This window comes from Doryrhamphus excisus, chromosome 11 (assembly GCF_030265055.1).
Source record: "Doryrhamphus excisus isolate RoL2022-K1 chromosome 11, RoL_Dexc_1.0, whole genome shotgun sequence".
NCBI classification, from domain to species: domain Eukaryota; kingdom Metazoa; phylum Chordata; class Actinopteri; order Syngnathiformes; family Syngnathidae; genus Doryrhamphus; species Doryrhamphus excisus.
The window spans coordinates 14,621,616-14,644,945 of NC_080476.1; the positions used below are offsets into that span (position 1 = coordinate 14,621,616).

At 38.7% G+C, this 23,330-nt stretch overlaps 1 protein-coding gene across 6 annotated transcripts in view; it reads left to right on the forward strand.

The window, feature by feature from the left end:
• The first annotated feature begins 7 nt into the window (after positions 1-7).
• rps6kb1a (ribosomal protein S6 kinase b, polypeptide 1a) overlaps positions 8-23,330 on the forward strand; it is a 78,456-nt gene continuing 55,133 nt past the window's right edge. For 2 of the 6 annotated variants that reach the window (XM_058088260.1, XM_058088266.1), the window contains exons 1-3: positions 8-153; positions 4,968-5,090; positions 18,415-18,573. The gene's annotated coding sequence lies outside the window, so the exon portion shown is untranslated. The other 4 variants (XM_058088264.1, XM_058088265.1, XM_058088261.1 and 1 more) reach the window with 4 other exon arrangements.

Genomic DNA, 23,330 nt, shown 5'->3' on the forward strand with positions numbered 1-23,330 from the left:
GTGAGCCGTCAGTACCCGGATGACAATGGCGTTGAATCACGTCAACGTCGCCGCCATATTGATTGTGCCAACAGCAAACGGAGAGGATAACTACAAAATGTATACCAACCGGTTTACATTCCAAATTAGTTCTCATAGGATTACCTTTAACGGGTAAGACTGAAAACTAAATTATATTTGGCTATCACTGGGTGAATAAAAGGGATTAACTTCGTGAAGTTCGGTCTATTTCCTTGCATTAGTTTAAGGGCAGATTTGCCACATCCAATATGGCGGACGTAATGGCGCAGCTACCAACTCAACAGGTGCCTTCATATAAAGTAGGTCCTATGGTAGTTAATGACAAGAGAGATAAATACTGAGACTATCATTTGACCACGATTTCAATGACTTTTAAATGGTTTTAAAGATGAAAACAAATGTTATTGGTGTGGTGAAGGGTTTGTTCTACAGCCTTTTTCCCCTTCATGAAATGTGGTCCAGAGCTACAGATGTAACCGATGTGTTAGTTTACTTTAGTTTCATTTTATTTCACCAATAATTCGTTCCTTTTATGTATTTGTCGCCGTATGCATTTTTTTAAAATTATCAATTTTATTTGCATTTTATTTTTTGTTGTGTGAACTTTGACACTGTGTGATGTCACTTCCGGTCTTTCTGGCGCGTTTGGACTGCTGAGGACGAGGTATGCTAGTCGATGGTGGCAGCGATTGTTAATTACATATAAAATATTAATATGTTACACGTTTCACCCCCAGTACGTGCTTGTATTATGTACGGCATGTAAAAGTTACCGTTGTTGTATGAGTTAGTTATAAGGAATTCGTTTTTTATGTACTTTTCTTTTCTGTAGGAAACTTGTGCTAAAGCTGCTGTACGTTTTGTTTGTTGTGCACAGAAACAAACGCCATCTTCTGGTTGGCGAAGAAATTGCCGCCTTCCACCTCGTCTATTTACCAAAAGAACACAAGGCAGAGTCCAGACCGGCTACACAGTCGTACTTTAATTTCCTCTAATAGCACTGCCATCAGACTTCCCTTAAGTCAGAGGTGTTTTTGTTACATGAAACCAGCCGCAGCGTCTCAGAACAACACTCTAAGCCAAGTCATTTGTTTATATCTGGCCCTTTAATTAGACTGGCTCTCCTGTGGTTTGTTGCAGCCAATTGATGAAACTCTCATCTTCTTTCTGTCTCTGTGTAAGATTATGGAAATATAAAATTCATTGAATCTTCCATGCTTATCTCAGAGGTGTGCAAACCAGGGTGCGCCCTATTAGAGCCTTCATCCTGAGGTTTATATGCTCTCTCTCTTTTAAAAGTTACTCAACAGGTCTGAGTTGTTTTGGTAGAAGAGGTTGCGTAATCAAGAGCCGGAGCTATTATGTCTTACCCACGCAGGTTTTGGCACTGATTAACACGGTGAAACTTTGAACCCATCCATCATATAGTAGGATTAAGCCGATGAAGTACACATATTGTATGTGTGTGTTGTACTAGTGGAGACATGTTAGGGTGTTAGGGGTAGTTTTTAGTTTACTATTACGATTAGGGCTGCAAATAATGGTTATTTTCTGAGTCCATTAATTTGAAGCTTGTTGTTTTGATTAATCTAGTAACCAAATCCATATGAACCAAACACAATTGGTTTGTGGTTTGATCCTCAACATATCAGAAAATCTGGCTAAAACACAAAGGAAATTAAACATTTGACAGGCTGGAATCCGGATGTTTATATATATATATATAATATGTATTTATATATTTACAAATAAAAAACTATGAGCAAATAGATTAAAAAAAATGATTAATCAAATAGAGTAATAATTTCTATTAATAAATGTTACAAAAATGACACTTTAAAAAGTTATCTATTTGATTAATAATTTTTTTTTATCTATTTGTTAATCCCTTTTTATTTATCAATGTTATGAAAATTTAAATAAAAAATAATTTGTTTGACTAATGATTTGTTAATCTTTTTTTATTTATAAATGACAAAAAACTTACATTTTTAAATTATAAAAGATTAATGTATTTGATTAATCATTTTTGTTTACAAATGTTACAAAAATTACATTTTTAAATGAAAATGATTAATCGATTTGATTAATATTTTTTAAATCTGTTTGATTAATCATTTAAAAACATTTATAAATGTAAATATTTCAACCTTTTGAATGTAAATATTTAAAAAAATGTCCTTTTTCCAAATTAGTTGAATAATTAACTGGATAATTGATTAATCACAAATTCACCGATAAATTGTTGCATCTCTGCCATAGTGTCACTTTCACTAAAGCGAAACATTCAACTTGATTTCAGTATGAAATAGAATATTGCAGTGCTTCCCATACATTCATGTATTTGTGGTGGACTGCCACAGATACATTTAGTGCTATTGTAAAAAAAGTTGGTGCTCCCTTTTTGCCCTCGCTCCAAATACGCGTAGAACTCCAAAGATAATGTGATCTGTGATGAAGAGCACAGCTTCATACCACACATCACAACAGACAGCAGACGACCTTGACGGTCTCACAAGCCCCCCCCCCCCCAATTATTGTTTAGTCTCCCCTCAGAGGTCTAATGAAGTATTTAACTCTGCGTCTTTATCAGTTTTCTCTCGCTGCCCTTCATCATTATCACGCGTGCTGATTGGACGAGACGCTGCTGGAGGTTGTGGATTCTTCACACCAGACGATGAAGGACAAATTCCACGGGCTGCACAATAACGAATATAACACCGAGGGGCCCCCGAGGGAGGTCGGTGCGTGCACTCAGGGGGGAGGTTTTGTAAAGTGTGTGACGACAGCGTGTTTATTTTGTAAAACGACAAGAGGATGTGGCGCGCCACAAGCCGCCGCCGCCAGTAGTGCGCTCACTGAGAGGAAGTGCCGTTTACCAACACGCCGAGCACATGGCTCCACGCGTGGCTCAAGAGCATACGGGAGGACCTTGTTGCATTAGGCCCAAGGTTAAAGCCTGCTCCACGCTTGTCCTCCTTCACATGGAGGCCGGGAGGAGAGAAATCCTCTTTCAGCACATAAAATGAGACATTCCCGAGATATTACACTCGTGGTCAACAGGAACTCTAACCTTTGGAGGGTGTCATGTTCTTCCAGAAAGCTAAGATCGATACCAGCATGACATGCTAACACCAGCATGATAGTGCTAAATGTTCATATAGGTGTCTACCCATGAAAACGGATAAAAATGCAAACATTAGCATGCTAACACCTAGCATAATTGTGTCAAACTATGAAAATGGCTAAAAACGCCACTCTGCTAACATTAGCATGCTAACACCAGCATGTTCATATAGGTGTCTACCATTAAAACTTATACAAATGCAAACATTAGCATGCTAACACCTAGCATAATAATGTCAAACTATGAAAATGGCTAGAAATGCTACTCTGCTAACATTAGCATGCTTAACATTACCATGCTAACACCAGCATGTTTATATAGGTGTCTACCTATGAAAACAGATAAAAATGCAAACATTAGCATGCTAACACCGAGCATAATAGTGAAACTAAGAGTAACTATGAAAATAGCTAGAAATGCTACTCTGCTAACATTAGCATGTTAACACCAGCATGGTAGTGCTAAATGTTCATATAGGTGTCTACCCCTGAAAACGGATAAAAATGCAAACATTAGCATGCTAACACCTAATATAATAGTGTCAAACTATGAAAATGGCTAGAAACGCTACTCTGCTAACATTAGCATGCTAACACCAGCATGTTCATATAGGTGTCTACCCATGAAAATGGATAAAAATGCAAACATTATCATGCTAACACCTAGCATAATAGTGTCAAACTATGAAAATGGCTAGAAACACTATTCTGTTAACATTAGTATGCTAACACCAGCATGTTCATATAGGTGTCTACCTACGAAAACGGATAAAAATGCAAACATTAGCATGCTAACACCTAGCATAATAGTGTCAAACTATGAAAATGGCTAGAAACTCTACTCTGCATGGTTGTGCAAAATGTTCATATGGGTGTCTACCCATGAAAACGGATAAAAATGCAAACATTAGCATGCTAATATAAGCACAATAGTGCTAAATGTTCATATAGTTTTTTACCCATGAAAACGGATAAAAATGCAAACATTAGCATGCTAACACCTAGCATCGTACAATTTTAAAGATTTCCAATATGTTGTCAGTTCTTTCATATCCGATTTCTGACAATTCCTGAAAATTTAATCCAAATCCAGACAGAACTTTTGAGCGCAAACAAACAAGCGGCGGGAAAAAAACATAACCTGTTGCTTTTTTTTTGGGGGGGGGGGGGGGTTGTTGAATATTACTCATATTCACATTTAAGCACATTTGCGGAAATGATGGGGCCATACAGGTCTATTAGACCCCTCCCATGGCCTCAATGACTTTTCTATTTTTCCTGCCTGTCACATTTTGAAACCTGGCGCTATAGCCCCCCCCCCTTCGGCGCCCCCCACCCCTCCCCTGGCCACAGAGTCAAGTGTTGTGCAATCACTTCCCAGTAACCGCATGGCATGGCAGTGACTGTTTTTATGTTGCTGGGTTTCCTGGGAAGTTGAGCCTCTTCCACTTCCAACTTTCGGTCATCTCATGCCTCCTCCTCCGTGCTACCTTATAGCTTGGGTGGAGTTGGGTGGTTGGGTGGGTGGATGGGGGGGGGGGGGGGGGGGTGCATGACCGGGAAGAGGAATATTACTCCAAGAGTTGTGTAATATGATTGTATCACAGTACAGTTCTTCTTGCCCTACAGCGGTGTCCTCTAAACTCAACAACACCCCCCCCCACACCCTTCTTGCCCTCTCCCACCCTTTAAAGTGGATGTTTTGTACACTCCTCTCTACCTTCTCTTAACTCGGTGTCTGTCCCTCCCTCATCCCCCCCCCCCCACCCCACCCCACACTCTCCCACCCCTCTTGTCTTCCTTGTTTTGCTCACTCTCAGTTAGTGCGTCCCTGCCATGTGGTTTGCCCGACTGTTCTTCTCCAAGGGAGGCCCCTGCATGAGGACGGACGGGATCCACGGCATCTTCACTCCTCTTCCCACATCTTCCCACATCTTGACTCGGTAAGGCATTTTCCTCCGACAAGTTGTGCAGCACTGGGGTGTGATGTTTGTGTTCTTTTCCCAGCGTGTGTGTGTGATGCTGGTGTTGTGACGCAGCTCTGAAAAAAAAAAGGTTGTTGCTGTCGTAGCCTTGGTGAGCCTTGGTGAGCCTTGGTGATCCTTGGTGAGCTTTGGTGATCCTTAGTGATCTTTAGTGAGTGTGGCTGTGATAGCTGCTCTGTTTTGACAGGCAGTCCTGGAACAGTCACACTCCATGACCCCTCTGACGGAGCGGAGTACGCATGAGGATATCTTTCTGTCATTCCAAATCTTTCCTCTTTGTGGGTTTTTGCTGGGTGTTTCATGAAGGGGGGGTGTATATAGTGTTGATTAGATCAGAGACCACAGACATCTGCTGGCGTTGGGCTCCCATCTGTTCGTCATAGCTGTCTGGACATGCACGCTCGTCCCGCCGTGAAGTACCAGGCTCCCATTTTGCTGTTTTTGTTTTTAAATGCTCCCCTCCCCATTGTTATTATTATGAAGTGTGCTTACTCTTTCCGTGACCCGTCTCACGTTTGTGGAGGAGTTTCAAGGCAGAATGTCGCCATCTAGTGAGCGTTAGTGGCTACTGCAGGGTTTGGTGTCATTGGGTTCATCAGGGAACTCTGTGCTCTTTGCTGCTGCTGCTCTTTTCGAATGTTTCATTGATTTTAAAGAAGGATGCTGATGCAGATACCTTCTTTTTTTGTTTAATACATCGACAGATGACATTTTCAATATTTAATATTGATATATTTAATAATATATAATTGGATTTCATAAGCATTGATTTAATAGTATAGAATATTTACTTTATTCTAGACTTTATTCCCACAATATTGTCATCCTCCCTACACATTTTTCCCTATTTTTGCTCCACAAAATTATTTTGTTTTGTTTCTCATAATATTCCGACTTTTACAAATATATTTTTTCTTTAATATTTCAACTATTAACTAATATTACATTATTTTCCCATCATAATATTATGAGTTTATTTATTTTTTTCTCTTGTTAGTATACCACTTTTTTCTTGAAATATTTTGACTTTATTCTCATCTGCAAATGTTTTCCAACTATTTCACCAGAATATTTTGACTTTATTACTTTTTTCCTCAACCCAATTTTCCAATTAGAAAATTTATTTTATTTAGTTTGTTTGTTTATTATGAGTCTTACATTAATATTTCAACTTTATGCTACTAAAAGTGATATATATTTTTTCTATTTGGTTTGATATGATTTCTGTGTTTGTAGCGTTTAAACAATTAGCGCCAATGAATGAATAAAATGATGTTTTTGATCGTTTTCCCAAAGCAAAAGAGCTCTAAAACCGCTGAAAGTAAAGGGCGCTTTCATAAATTTCATCACAATTTATTGACATTATTGCTGACAAGGCAAATATTATTTTTATAGCTTAATAATTCTCAATAATATGCCAATTAAAAAACAGCTGCAGGCCCAAAATGGCCCCCAGGCCGCACTTTGTTAGCATCTATAATAATCTCTCGTTTAAACCACCGAGTAGGATTCTTTATTTATTAATGGAATCTTTTCCTAGTTCGAGCATAGAAAACATGTTTACGACTTTCTCAGTGTGGTTTTAAACATGATTAGAGCCCTCTAGACATGAAATAACACCCCTATAGTCACATTTACACTTGTATTAGCCAATATAATGTAGTAGACACCATAAGAGAAAATAAGACATTGTTGTTCTTTTTTTTTTAATGAAGTGAGACCATGTGACCTGTGTGGCCTGTCAGTGATGTGTGGAAGTGACCAGTAGAGGGCAGCAGAGTTGTTGAAATGTCTGAAGAAGACACTTGAAACTGGATGACAGGCCCTAGCAAGGTGCGGTCACCATGGCAACTTGATCCAAGCAAGCTAAAACCTGGTCTGTAAGCAGAGGCTTTTGGGAAGCTAGTATAGATTATGGCTCAGGAGTCTGCTCAGTCATCAATGCTGCGTTCAAATACTGGACCTCATTTTCAGTGGGGGGCCACCTCTTTATACCCTTGAGACCCCTCCTCACTTCCTGAGGGTTTTGTACTCTGAGCCTGCTTATTCAATCAAATGCTAGGGGTGCCGCATGGATCTAGGGGGCGCCAAAAAAACCTTTCCTTCAATATATTGTAATTCGGATGTGTCCAAAGTGTAGCATGGGGGCCATTGGTGGCCCCAGACTGGCTTTTTGGGCCTGCGGCACATTCAACAACTGCAATTATGACTTCTGTAGTTGCCAAGCGACAGCCTCAAAAACTTCCGAATTTTGAGGGCATCTGTAAAGAAGAGTGGATCCAAACGCTGGTGACCAACTACAAGTATGACTTCTGTAGTTGCCAAGCGACAGCCTCAAAACCTTCAGAATTTTGACCGCATCTGTAAAGAGGAGTGGATCCAAACAATGGTGACCAACTACAAGTATGACTTCTGTAGTTGCCAAGCGACAGCCCCAAAACCTTCAGAATTTTGACCACATCTGCAAAGAAGAGTGCATCCAAACGCTGGTGACCAACTGCAAGTATGACTTCTGTAGTTGCCAAGCGACAGCCCCAAAACCTTCAGAATTTTGAGGGCATCAGTAAAGAGGAGTGGATCCAAACGCTGGTGACCAAACACAAGCACGACTTCTGTAGTTGCCAAGCGACAGCCTCAAAACCTTCAGAATTTTGACCGCATCTGTAAAGAGGAGTGGATCCAAACGCCGGGGACCAACTACAAGTGTGACATCTGTAGTTGCCAAGCGACAGCCCCAAAACTTTCAGAATTTTGAGCGCATCTGCAAAGAAGAGTGCATCCAAACACTGGTGACCAACTACAAGTATGACTTCTGTAGTTGCCAAGCGACAGCCTCAAAACCTTCCAAATTTTGAGCGCACCTGTAAAGAAGAGTGGATCCAAATGCTGGTGACCAAACACAAGTCTGACTTCTGTAGTTGCCAAGTGAAAGCCCCTAAACCTTCAGAATTTTGACTCCATCTGTAAAGTAGAGTGGATCCAAACGCTGGAGACCAAACACAAGTATGAATTCTGTAGTTGCCAAGCGACAGCCTCAAAACCCTCAGGATTCGGAGATCATCTGTAAAGAGGAGTGAATCCAAACGCTGGTGACCAACTACAAGTATGACTTCTGTAGTTGCCAAGCGACAGCCCCAAAACCTTCAGAATTTTGACCGCATCTGTAAAGTAGAGTGGATCCAAACACTGGGGGCCACCTACAAGTATGACTTCTGTAGTTGCCAAGTGACAGCCCCAAAATCTTCAGAATTAAATAGAAAAAGGCTTAATTTAATGTTCTTTTCTTTTGGTTAAAATATCCTTTTTTTCCCAGCCCCATCCGATTCCAATAATTTCTCGTAAATTTCCAGTATTGTAAGTTTCCTAAAAATGAAACATCCTCTCTGGTAGTGTTGGGTAATGGAGGTAATCCCCATTCTAATATGCTATCGGGTGCTTTGTGGCTAATAACACACATCACTCACTAACTGCATGCCGTGGTCGGCAGGAAGCCTTGTATTTGCAGTACTACAATATCTCCAGTAGAGGGCGGTGCAAAGCCTGAAATGCTCTCATCAGTCAGTGAAGACAGCAGCACTGTAACGGTCTTGGGCTTGGTTTAGTCCAGGGGTGTCCAAAGTTTTTTCCAGCGAGGTCCTGATGCAGAAAAACAGAAGGACGCGGGCGGGACCACTTGGCTACATTTTGTACATTAAAGGGATGGAAAAACAATCCAAAGTAGATAAACAGTAAAAACATCCAATTATTCTACAATTAGTATCCAATTATAAATTAGTCATAATATATCAAAGCTGAGATGCATTTTTTTCAACATTTTTCTTTTTTTTTTCTTGTGCTTGTATCTTTAAAAAAAGAAATTATAAAATAAGTAGGTTGTTTTTTGGGGACGTAATTTTGCAGAATGAAACAGTACAGGCCAAACTTTTTTATGTACAATGTTGTACGAAAACCGAGGCAAAATTTTGGTGAAAACATTCAATGACAACCGAATCTTAAAAACATCTATTGAAGTTTTTTCATTTGTACATATTCGTCATATGCAGTTGAACCTTGGTTAGCGTCATTAATTCCTACCAGAGGCTCTGACTCTAACCAAAACGGATGCTAACTGAATCCATGTTTCCCATAAGACATCATGTAAATCCAATTAATCTGTTACGGAAAGCCAGAAATGTTTTTAGAGATTTATAATTACTTTTCTGTACAGAAAATACATACAAATGATAACAAATAAATAAAATAAAAATAAGGTTCCTTTTACTTTCATTGAAGATGTATTTCTTGACATGATTGAACCCAAAGACGCAATGTGGCAGTGAGATCAATCCCCACCACTTTCCTGAAACTTCCCTATCTCCTATTGCTGATCACTAAAGGATAGAAAAAAGTAGAAAGAAACCTTTTTTTTTCTGATGAAAGACAAGAGTGCCATCTTTCCGTTGGTAGGGTCCGTGTTTATACAGCCATGGAACACAATATTCTGTGTACCTTTAAAGATCAGTCAAAAATGATCTAAAACGGCCGGTACTGAAAGGGTTGGAATCTCATATAATAATTACATAGGTCACTTTTATTGCAAATGTTGATATGAAATCAAATCAAATGTTTTTTTTTCTTTCCCTGGTGGTCCCGGAGAGTGACAAACAGGGCTCTAATATATGCTGAGGGCCGAAAAATGGCCCCCGGGGTCGGTGTTTGTAGAGTATGTCCCCTTTGAGTGTGTGCATCCCGCTGTGACGGTGGGATATCAACTCCTTGTTGGAGAAAGATAAAACCATGCAGCGTTGGGAGAGGGAAAAAAGAGGAAAAAAAAAGCACACTTCTCGCTTGGCACGCCATCAAGTGTATTTTAACCTGCTGCTGGGGGGGGGGGGGGCTGGTTCTTAATTCACACGCCATGAAAACAGTAAAGTCGGGGCAAGAGCGTTGGAGTGATATCATTTCAGGAGGGGGCCGCGGAGGTGGGGGGGGTCAGGTTGTTCATACGGTGTCACAAAGACTGGCTTTCCTATTGGTTGTTCCGCTTTTCCTTGAATTGAATGAATGAAGTCAATCATTGAAAGGGTGATGTTTATTGACCATGTAAATAGAATAGAATAGAATTATCATTTATAATTTTTTATATATGTATATTATATATATATATAAAAATATATAATATAATATAATTTTTTAAAATAATTTTATATATTATATTATATATATTTATAATTATATATATATTTATATTATATTATATATATTTTTTTATATATAAAAAATTATAAATGATAATTCTATTCTGTTCTATTCTATTTACATGGTCAATAAATGTCACCCTTTCAATGATTTACTTCATTCATTCAATTCAATAATATCATTTATAATTATATATATATATAATATTCTATATTATATATATATATATATATATATATATAATATATATTTTTAGATATAATATATATATTATTTAAACTATTAAAAAAAGAGCCTAAAAACAGCCTAAATAGACATAAACATAAATAAGTGACACTGACATCCATTCATATTTCATTCATACAATCCATTCAAGCCTATTTTCATATACATTCATGCACAGACGCTAGGTTACCTTGTCGCATTTTTGGCTATTTTGGCTATTATTGACTTTCCTTATTACTGTTTTTGAGTCTAAAGACAAATACATCAGGTTTTGTGCAGCAACTTTAAGTTTAAAAGCAATATTTTGGTAGCTTCTTTTATATAAATTCATGACAAATTGGGGTGAAATTTTGGTGAAGTCATATCCTGGGATTTAAAGCTAAGCACACGGCTACACGGGTTTTTAAAGGACATGGAAATGTAATGTAAAGGTTGCTTTGGGAGCTTTGGGATTTTCAGCTTGAACATCACTTGAAGTATCCTAAAGGTCCGCACACACACACACATACACACACACACACACACATACACTAGCTAGCTGCATTTCCAGCTCACCTGACTGCTACGCTAGTGTGTCTCATAGTGAAATTCCATGAACAAACACCTGCACGCTGGCCTGCGTGAAGGCCTACTTGCTTTGTTTGAGATATGACTCACATGCCCGCGTGGCGCTCGATGATTCCCAGTAAATTTTCCACTTGCCAACTTTTTTTATTTTTTTTTAACCTCTGTTTGTCACTTTGATATGTGTCATTGAGAGAATGGAGAGCAGGACCGCAGAGAGCGTGTCTACTGTAATGCTTTGATACTGTGGAGACAAGGTGGTGTATATAAGCTCTTATAGATAATGTACATACATACGGTACATAGGGTTGGGCGTGGTTTGAATTTCCGATTCTTTGTTTTGTTTCCTTGATTCCGATGCTTTATAGAGTAAGGGTCAGAGTTCTTTGCAACCTTTTAGCAACTTTACTACGAATTTCTTATAGGTCTATTTTCAAATATAAATATATTAAACCATTTCAACATAAATAATTTACCTTTCTTTGACTTTACTTTTCCTTACGTTACTCTACATTTTTATGAGGCTTTAAGGGAATTTTAGTTTTCAAATTATTTGGATTTTAGATATTTTAACTTATTGACTCCTCTTCAGTACTGGCCATTTATTCTAGAATATTGTGTTTCTACGGCTACATAAACACGGAAGCTACCCAAAGAAAGACTCCCGTCTTTCATCAGGTCAGTCAAAAAAAAGTGTGTTTCTACGTTTTTCCGTTCTTTAGTATTCAGCAGTAGAACATAAGTAAGTTTCAGGAAAATATCAGCTCCCAACTACAGGAGAAAATAGAGAAAAATAGCTTTTTGTAAAAAGATACTGTACATTTGAAGAAAATTGATTGTTATTGTATTAAAATACCGTATTTTCTGGACTATAAGTCGCTCTGGAGTCGCAGGAACAGCCAACCTAGGAAAAAAGTGCTTCTTATAGTATATATAGTAATATGGTAATTTGTTGACAAATATAGTACCCTCAACTGTTTACAATTTTCTCATTTGGGACTGAACTGTGTGTATGCATGCCTTAATATTTTCCCTTTTTACCGCTTAAAAGTACCCTGAAGTCAAATGCAGTCGGAGTAATTAAAAGTGAGACTGATATTTATAAATTTTTAAGACTTTTCAAACCTTTCAAGGAATTTTAATCATTTTAAGGCCCTAAATTTATATTATTGGATTGTACTCTTTTTTTGTTTTTACACACTAGGGACCAATCACCTGCATACATATGACATATTGCACTCATAAAACATGCAGGTACACAAAATCATGCTGGGGGGGTTTCATTTCAGGACACCAAGCAAATGGCTAAAAAACTCAAATAATAGACACAACCATAAAAGGCCCCAAAATGCCTCTTTTGGATGGGGTTAGCTGACTTTAAAGCGTTTTTAAATTGAGTTTTACACATGAAGAAGCGACTACAGGCATACAGTGCACAGCATCGTACTTACAAACCGGGTAGTCACGTCTTGCCTGACATCTTCCTGCTGGAAAATGTTGCATGGAATGACTTGTTAGACATGTTTTCTTCTTATGGAGAAGATGTTAAAATTGCTGTTTTTTGAAATTTTTGGTACTTGTCTTGTGTATTTATTTTTGAGTGTTAAGTTGCTGTGCGATGATTTTCGTGTTTTTTGCAAGATGACACCCTGAGTCAGACTGTTATACTGAATCATGACCTCCTGCGGTTTCCAATGTGTTGACGAGCTCATTTAGACTTCATTTTTGAGTGTTAAGTTGCTGTATGATGATTTTAGTGTTCTTGGCAAGATGACACCCTGAGTCAGACTGTTATATTGAATAATGACCTCCTGCGGTTTCTAATGTGTTGAAAAGCTCATTTAGACTTAATTTTTGAGTGTTAAGTTACTGTGCGATGATTTTAGTGTTCTTTGTAAGATGACACCCTGAGTCAGACTGTTATACTGAATCATGACCTCCTGCGGTTTCCAATGTGTTGACGAGCTCATTTAGACTTCATTTTTGAGTGTTAAGTTGCTGTACGATGATTTTAGTGTTCTTGGCAAGATGACACCCTGAGTCAGACTGTTATATTGAATAATGACCTCCTGCGGTTTCTAATGTGTTGAAAAGCTCATTTAGACTTAATTTTTGAGTGTTAAGTTGCTGTGCGATGATTTTAGTGTTCTTTGTAAGATGACACCCTGAGTCAGACTGTTATACTGAATAATGACCTCCTGCGGTTTCCAATGTGTTGACGAGCTCATTTAGACTTCATTTTTGAGTGTTAAGTTGCTGTGCGATGATTTTAGTGTTCTTTGCAAGACGACACCCTGAGTCAGTCTGTTGTATTGAATAATGACCTCCTGTGGATTCCAATGTGTTGACGAGCTCATTTAGACTTCATTTTGAGTGTTAAGTTGCTGTGCGATGATTTTAGTGTTCTTTGCAAGACGACACCCTGAGTCAGACTGTTATACTGAATAATGACCTCCCGCGGTTTCCAATGTGTTGACGAGCTCATTTAGACTTCATTTTTGAGTGTTAAGTTGCTGTGCGATGATTTTAGTGTTCTTTGCAAGACGACACCCTGAGTCAGTCTGTTGTATTGAATAATGACCTCCTGTGGATTCCAATGTGTTGACGAGCTCATTTAGACTTCATTTTGAGTGTTAAGTTGCTGTGCGATGATTTTAGTGTTCTTTGCAAGACGACACCCTGAGTCAGACTGTTATACTGAATAATGACCTCCCGCGGTTTCCAATGTGTTGACGAGCTCATTTAGACTTCATTTTTGAGTGTTAAGTTGCTGTGCGATGATTTTAGTGTTCTTTGCAAGATGACACCCTGAGTCAGACTGTTATATTGAATAATGTCCTCATGCGGTTTCCAATGTGTTGGCGAGCTCATTTAGACTTCATTTTTGAGTGTTAAGTTGCTGTGCGATGATTTTAGTGTTCTTGTCAGACTGTTATACTGAATAATGACCTCCTGCGGTTTCCAATGTGTTGGCGAGCTCATTTAGACTTCATTTTTGAGTGTTAAGTTGCTGTGCGATGATTTTAGTGTTCTTTGCAAGATGACACCCTGAGTCAGACTGTTATATTGAATAATGACCCCCTGCGGAGCTCATTCAGACTTCACTTTTAAAGACCCCATGTGTTGTTTTTACACACTAGGGAACAATCACCTGCATACATATGACATAATGCGAGGAAGCAAAAGAAATAAAAATAACAGTCAGGCATAAATTTTCAAGGAAACGCATGTGAATTCCCTTGCCGGCTCCAACTGACAACTGACACATATTTTACCAGGAAGACATTTCAGCATCAGAGTCTGAGTTCCTTGAAATACCGGGACGTTTTTCACGCAGTTGGGGATTTTACACACAGGTGGTGTTTAACGAAGCTGCAGAAAATTGTCTGTTCGGCTCAACGCATGACGTGCAACGAATGCCTCGTAAACAAACACAACAATCGCTATCATTCCAGTTTCCTTCCTCATTGTGTTAGGCACGGATCTCGTCACCTTTTCATCTCAATGGAAGCTTTGCTATGTTCTGTATGACGTTTGTTTTTTGTTTTTTTACTTCATGTTTTTGTGCTCTTATTTTGGTGTTCCGTTTCCTGTTTTGCGGCGGTACCTGCTAGTAGTGATGTGCATTATCACTCATTTTTTTCCATTCAGATACTGATGATGATTTGTGTGATTTACAATACATTTATCCCTCGTTTATAGCGGTTAATCGGCTCTAAAAATTAATTTCATAAATTGGATATTTTTATAGTTGGAGCATAGAAAACCTTTTTCCGACTTTCTAAATATGTTTTTTAACATTATTATAGCCCCATAGACAATAAGTAACACCCTCCTCGACGCCATTATTCATTTCATCGGCTCCAAAATTAATTTCATAAATTGGATATTTTCATAGTTGGAGCATAGAAAACCTGTTTCCGACCTTCTAAATTTGGTTTTTAACATTATTATAGCACCATAGACAATACATAACACTCTTTTAAACGCCATTATTCATTTTGTTTCCATTGGGATACTGATGATGATTTGTGTGATTTACAATACATTTATCCCTTGTTTATAGCGGTTAATCGACTCCAAAATTAATTTCATAAATTGGATATTTTCATAGTTGGACCATAGAAAACCAGTTTTCGACCTTCTAAATATGGTTTTTAACATTATTATAGCTCCATAGACAATAAATAACACCCTTCTAGACGCCATTATTCATTTTGTTTCCATTGGGATACTGATGATGATTTGTGTGATTTACAATACATTTATCCCTCGTTAATAGCGGTTAATCGGCTCCAAAATTAATTTCATAAATTGGATATTTTCATAAAAACCTGTTTCCGACCTTCTAAATTTGTTTTTTAACATTATTATAGCCCCATAGACAATAAATAACACCCTTTTAGACTCCATTATTAATTTTGTTTCCATCGGGATACTGATGATGATTTGTGTGATTTACAATACATTTATTCCTCGTTTATAGCGGTTAATTGGCTCTAAAATTAATTTCATAAATTGGATATTTTCATAGTTGGAGCATAGAAAACCTGTTTCCGACCTTCTAAATATGTTTTTTAACATTATTATAGCCCCATAGACAATAAATAACACCCTTTTAGACGCCGTTATTCATTGTTTATACCACATTGCAAGGGCTAGCCGTTAGCTAGCGAGCAAACAGTGCTTCCGAAAGAGCAAAAAAATGTTTATTTATGAAATATGGAGTAAATGTGATTTTCAGGAAATGACTTTGAAGCGACAGTCCAGAAGCTAATGTGTGTCACGAAAAGGGTGTCAGCTCCACGGCGTACAAAGACATTGCACATACGCCATTGTCCGGCCCTCCCGTGTGTGTCAGGTCCTGTCCTGCCTCGCCCAATGTAAGTCCGGGACTCGTGTCCCACCCCACCCCAGTTCCACCAGATTGCATCGGTGCGCCATTGCGTAACGCCTAACTGCCTCAGTGCGTCACCGGCACCCTTCCTACACACGCATGTGTGCAGGAGCTGAAACAAACGCAGCACACACAGTGTTACACTGTGGCCCCCCTTTGTCACCCGCTCAACTGTTACTAAACTGTTTGATTATACCTGTCAATCATCCAAGGGGCTGTCCATTGTGCTGGGGCGACTTTTTTTTTTCGCTACATATTTTCTTCATATGGAGAAGAAGTTAAAATAGCTTTTTTTATTTTAAACTCGTATTGGTACTTGTCTTGTGTATTTATTTTTGAGTGTTAAGTTGCTGTGCGATGATTTTAGTGTTTATTAAATGGAGTTTTACACACAAAGAAGCGACTACAGGCATACAGTGCACAGCATCGTACTTACAAACCAGGAGTAGTCACATCTTGCCTGATATCTTCCTACTGGAAAATTTTGCATTGAATGACTTGTTAGACATGTTTTCTTCTTATGGAGAAGAAGTTAAAATAGCTGTTTTTTAATTTTAAACCTGTATTGGTACTTGTCCTGTGTATTTATTTTTGAGTGTTAAGTTGCTGTGCGATGATTTTAGTGTTCTTTGTAAAATGACACCCTGAGTCAGACTGTTATATTGAATAATGACCTCCTGCGGTTTCCAATGTGTTGTAATTGATGTTTTGGTGTTGTGAACTTTAAGTTCCTTCTTAAAGCAATGATGTTTAAAAAAGTTTCCCGTGTACCAAATATTCGTGTTCCCAGCGTTGCAACGAAGGTCGTGTGTGTGATCCGTGTGGAATGAGACGTGTTTGACTGTAAGTCGTTGGCCTTTATCAGGTCAAGATCACAAAGCTGGCAGCTCAACAAACTGTCAGAATGTGCCAGAAACCCATCCCACTCCGCCTTAGCCCTCCTTTGACTCACGGCTTTAATTAAAAGGAGTCAATTACAAAGAGCCATAAATGAAATAAAAAAGCAGACAGTCTCACGGAGCGATCCAAGTAGGGGGCTCATCTGCTGTTAAATAATAATCAGTCATGGCTGGAGATATTCAGCATTTCTCATGGTATGGTATTGTTTACAGCGCCACACATTGGTGGGGATTGGGTAGTACATTATGTTTTCACCCAGATCCGACTTACAAACGTGTGGAGGCCAGTGATTCTTCTCATTCATTCAGGTCAGTAGCCACGTTTACATGAGTTTTTCTCCAAGATACAAGATACCTCAATCGGATTGAGGGAAAGGAATATTTCACCCTCGTGAATCCCATTATATATCCATTGGGATTGGCACTTTTCTTTGGGAATGAGGTGTATACAAAGGTGACATTCTTTCCGTTTCAGCAAATAAAGCGAATGTAATTGGAATATTTGGGTCCATGTATACGTGGCTATTGGAATATTTGGGTCCATGTATACGTGGCTATTGGAATATTTGGGTCCATGTACGTATACGTGGATATTGGAATATTTTGGTCCATGTATACGTGGCTATTGGAATATTTGGGTCCATGTATACGTGGCTATTGGAATATTTGGGTCCATGTATACGTGGCTATTGGAATATTTGGGTCCATGTATATGTGGCTATTGGAATATTTGGGTCCATGTATACGTGGCTATTGGAATATTTGGGTCCATGTACTATACGTGGCTATTGGAATATTTGGGTCCATGTACTATACGTGGCTATTGGAATATTTGGGTCCATGTATACGTGGCTATTGGAATATTTGTGTCCATGTATACGTGGCTATTGGAATATTTGTGTCCATGTATACGTGGCTATTGGAATATTTGGGTCCATGTATACGTGGCTATTGATATATTTGGGTCCATGTATACGTGGCTATTGGAATATTTGGGTCCATGTATACGTGGCTATTGATATATTTGGGTCCATGTATACGTGGCTATTGGAATATTTGTGTCCATGTATACGTGGCTATTGGAATATTTGGGTCCATGTATACGTGGCTATTGATATATTTGGGTCCATGTATACGTGGCTATTGGAATATCTGGGTCCATGAATCAGTCATAAGGTTGTCTCAGAAGACATTTCGCTTCTCATCCAAGCAGGCTTCATGGGTTCATGCTCAAAGACTAGGAAGGACGAACACCAGACAGACAGGATAGGATAGCTTTAGTCTGAGATCCAGTTCAGGAGGCATGTCCAGACAGGAACGGTTTGGCTCTTTAGTGGTGTCAAATGATTATTGTTTGGATAGAATGGATTGGGGCCTGCCAACCATGGTTCCCCTTGGTTGGCGTATCATTCAGAAACGCAAATGCAAACGACTAGTTGGCCATAGTTTTGTGTAAAGTGGGGGCCAACTTCACTCTTGTTTTTAACGACTTTCCCCCTGTTGGTCTATCTCTACACAGCATCAGAGAGACTGTGGTTTATCAGCCATGGATTCCCCAAGCCTCTCCTGCCAAGTCACTCCCGAGTAGGACGTCCCGCCATCACCCTGATAATCTGAAGTTGAGGACAGGAATGGCGTGGACAACGCCTCATCATGATGACCGGAAGCACTGATGTAGGTGAGTACCTTTTGTTATCATCGAAACTTTGCCATGTTGGCACTCTTTGGGCGAAAGGCGGGGTACACCCTGGACTGGTGGCCAGCCAATCACAGGGCACATATAGACAAACAACCATTCACACTCACATTCATACCTATGGACAATTTGGAGTCGCTAATTAACCTAGCATGTTTTTGGAATGTGGGAGGAAACTGGAGTACCCGTAGAAAACCGATGGCCGAAGGTGGGTTTGAACTCAAGGTCTCCTAGCTGTGAGGTCTGCGTGCTAACCACTTGACCGCCATGCTAGGTTAATTGGCGATTCCAAATTGTCCATAGGTATGAATGTGAGTGTGAATGGTTGTTTGTCTATGTGTGCCCTGTGATTGGCTGGCCACCAGTCCAGGGTGTACCCCGCCTCTCGCCCGAAGACAGCTGGGATAGGCTCCAGCACCCCCTGCGACCCTCGTGAGGATAAGCGGTAGAAAATGAATGAATGAATGAACATTAGTAGAGCCCTCTAGACATGAACTAACACCCCTATAGTCAACTTTACACTCATATTCCCCAATATAGTAGACATAATGAGAGTTAGGGCTGCAAGGCGGTAGAGTGGTTCGCGCGCAGACCTCACAGCTAGGAGACCAGGGATCAATTCCTCGGCCATCTTTGGAGTTTGCTTGTTCTCCTCGTGCATGCGTGGGTTTTTTCCGGGTACTCCGGTTTCCTCCCACATTCCAAAAACATGCTAGGTTAATATAGCGACTCCAAATTGTCCATAGGTATGAATGTGAGTGTGAATGGTTGTTTGTCTATATGTGCCCTGTGATTGGCTGGCCACCAGTCCAGGGTGTACCCCGCCTCTCTCACCCGAAGACAGCTGGGATAGGCTCCAGCACCGCCTCCGACCCTGCTGTGGATAAGTGGTAGAAAATGAATGAATGGAAGAAAGTACCTCAAAAGGTATAGCTAAGAAATATACAAGACAAGTTTCAGTAACAAGCAAAAAACAACAGTAAAAGTACATGACTATAATTACAACAGTCTTTACCATTGTTATTACCACCTATAATTGTTATGCCACATCCCCATTATTGTATTTATTTTTCCTCTGTTGGTATTCTGTCATCACATCTGCCAATAAAGGCTTCAGATGGAAATGACGCATTTGCAGTCACATTCACATTGTGCATGCACACTGATTTGACAAAACAAATTTATGGGGGAAAACCCCAATTGGTGTCAAGAATTTCCCTGAAGTGGCACCGGTGGTTTCGCACCTCTACCCGACTTTGTGGCTGCCGTGAGTACTTCCACGGTATGCAGTTTTTAGAATGGACAGGAAATGAGCATTTTACCACTTAATCATACAACTTGCTAAACCATCATGTGTAACATCAGGGATCTCAAACACGGCGGCCCGCGGGCCAAATGTGGCCCGCAGGACACTAGTTTGAGGCCCCCGCCTTGATATGAAAGTTTAATGTTAGTGCGGCCCGCGCAAGTTTGATATGGATGCTGTATGGTATCATGTACCCAGAAAAAATTATTACGTTTGATTCATGTTCATGTTAAAGGTTAAATAACTGTTAATAGTTATCCTCCCCATCCGTGTGGAAGTGGTAAGTTTTTTGGCTATTTAAGTTTAAAGGAAATAACTTGAAGGCTACCGTTTAGGTCGCTAGCTCTCTAGTTTGCGAGTTAGCATGTGTCTCAAGACCCTGCAGTTGCGCAATATGTTGTAAATAAAAAGAGTATAAATGTGACTATAGTCGTGTTTTGTCATGTCTACAGGGCTCTAATAATGCTTTGTTCATTTTAATCTGAAAAAAATCATTTGTCTACCCACCAACTATATGTGGTTTCTTAAGTTTTTATTATTTGCCATTTTATTATTATTATTATTATATTTATTTATTACTGATTGATTTTCTTTATTCTTGATTTGTTTATTTATGTTTCATCTTAATTTGTGCAGAAAAATAAAAATTAAGACATTTGAGAACAGTGGAATGTTTTATCAGAGCTTTTCTTGTAGAAAATCGGAACCAAAGCACTGAAAAAGTTTGTATATTTTTCTGCTTTTAATAAATGCGTTTTTTGGGTTTTTTTTTTTAGCCTGATGCGGCCCAGTCTCACCCAGACCCTAGCTCCAGTCGCCCCCAGGTGAATTGAGTTTGAGACCCCTGTTTAACATAAATGTCTGTTAAACAGACCTGCTTAGCAAATGCTGAGATGCAAGGGAGGTCACATGGTCGCTCAGAGATGATGCAACAGTCTCATCTATGACCTATGAAGGGTCAATATGTGAAACGTTTCAGGTGTTTAGCATCACCAGGTCATGTTTAGCGTCTTTTATGATGTGCAACTATATTGTTACTCAAATGGAAGAAGAATCAGCAGTAGAGAAAACGCTTATCAAGGTAAGTTTACATCATTCACGTCTCTACTAAAAATGACGTACGCCGCAGGGGGGGCGTGTAAAAAAAAAACAGCGGAAGTAGCAACACCCGTGGGAGAATACTGAGCCTGGTGTCATCATAATATGGAAATAATACATCAGAAATATACAAACATATACCAATACAGATAAGCAGCAAAGAAAATGGATGGCTGGCGCAACAATGCTGTTTCTGTTCACAAGAGGGAGACAGAGCGCTCAGAATCCAGAGGGAGGCTGACGTCATTGCAGCGCCCCAATTAATGTTTGCTCTGACGCGATGCATAAAGGAAAAAATAAACAGTGATCAATTATGTAATAATCATCATTATATTATCAATTAGCCTATTATTATTACTATCATCATTATTATTCTTCTGATTATTACTTCTACTACGAGTAGTAGTCGTAGTAGGCTAGTATTAGCCTGCTATTGGCTTGCTTATTAGCCTGCTTTTGCCCTATTATATAAAATTTGTAAACAACATTTTAAAAAATCAATAAAAAATAAACAGGGATCAATTATGTAATAATAATAATACTAATTAGCCGATTATTATTGCTGTCATCATTATTATTATTCTTATTATTATTACTACTACTACTAGTAGTAGTAGGCTAGTATTAACCTACTTATTGGCTTGCTTATTAGCCTGCTTTTGCCCCTATTATATAAAATTTGTCAGAGATTTTGTTTGTAAAAAACATCAATAAAAAAATCAACAGTGATCAATTATGTAATAATAATTATTATATTATTAATTAGCCTATTATTATTACTATCATCATTATTATTCTTCTGATTATTACTACTACTAGTAGTAGTAGTAGTAGTCTAGTATTAGCCTGCTTATTAGCTTGCTTATTAGCCTGCTTTTGCCCCATTATATAACATTTGTCAGATATTTTTTTTGTAAAAAAATCAATAAAAAAATCAACAGTGATCAGTTATGTAATAATAATTATTATATTATTAATTAGCCTATTATTATTACTATCATCATTAGTCTTCTTCTGATTATTACTACTACGACGAGTAGTAGTAGGCTAGTATTAGCCTGCTTATTGGCTTGCTTATTAGCCTGCTTTTGCCCTATAATGTAAAATTTAAAAATATATATATATATTTTTTAAATCAATAAAAAAATCAACAGTGATCAATTATGTAATAAAAATTATTATACTATTAACTAGCCTATTATTATTACTAACATCATTATTATTCTTCTGATTATTACTACAAGTACTAGTACTACTAGTAGTGCTTATTGGCTTGATTATTAGCCTGTTTTTGCCCTATTATATAAAATTTGTAAAAAAAAAAATTATAAAAAAAAACAGTGATCAATTATGTAATGTAATTATGATATTATTAACTAGCCTATTATTATTAATATCATCATTATTATTATTCTTCTGATTACTACTACTACTAGTAGTAGTAGTAATAGGCTAGTATTAGCCTGCTTATTGGCTTGCTTATTAGCATACTTTTGCTCTATTATATGAAATTTGTCAGAAAAAAAATCTTTTTTTTGTAAAAAAAAAAATATTACATTATTAAAATAAAATAGGCCAAATGACGCCACTGGTGCACAGTATGATCGTCTGACTTGTACACTAAATGAAAAGCAGCTCAGGTGAACCCGTAAAAGACACTTGAAACCATCCCGGAAGTGCTATTACCGTATCAAAGCCTTTCCCTCAACGTGTTTGAGCAGAGAATTGGACTTTTATGAGGCACAAATACAGTAAATCTAACTTTCATGTTTCCTGTGTGCGCACAACACGGATCCTGCGTATATAAATGTCTGCATGTTTGATTTATAGCGACGCTTGTTATTAAACTCAACAAAAGTCCTCTCCGCACGTGTGCAGATGTGCGCCAGGCACTCCCCCGACCGACCTTGCCCGCGTCAAGGCGCACTTGTCACCCGTACAGTCGGACACCTGTCGTGACTCTGATTTCTAAGTGTCCCGCAACAACAATGGCGTCCCCTCCTCGCCCCTGCTACTTAAGTTCCCTTTTGTAGCCGTCGTAAAGCCCCTCCACTTCAAACGTCACCGCAGATGGACATATTTCCTAGCATCCCATGAATGGAGCAGCTGCCACGGAGATTAACGCATGTCTCCTTTATGAGGACAACAAAACCCCCCCGATCTCATCCAAGACTGGTGTTTACATGAGAACAGGGCGTTTGGATTAAAACGTGTTGGATCGGACCGCAAACTGAAAATGATTGTTGTGTCGGGGGGGGTGGGGGGCTTGTTGTCGCAAACTACTACTCGACTCATCCCTCATGTAAAGAATTATTTTGCCGATTAGTGACGCAGA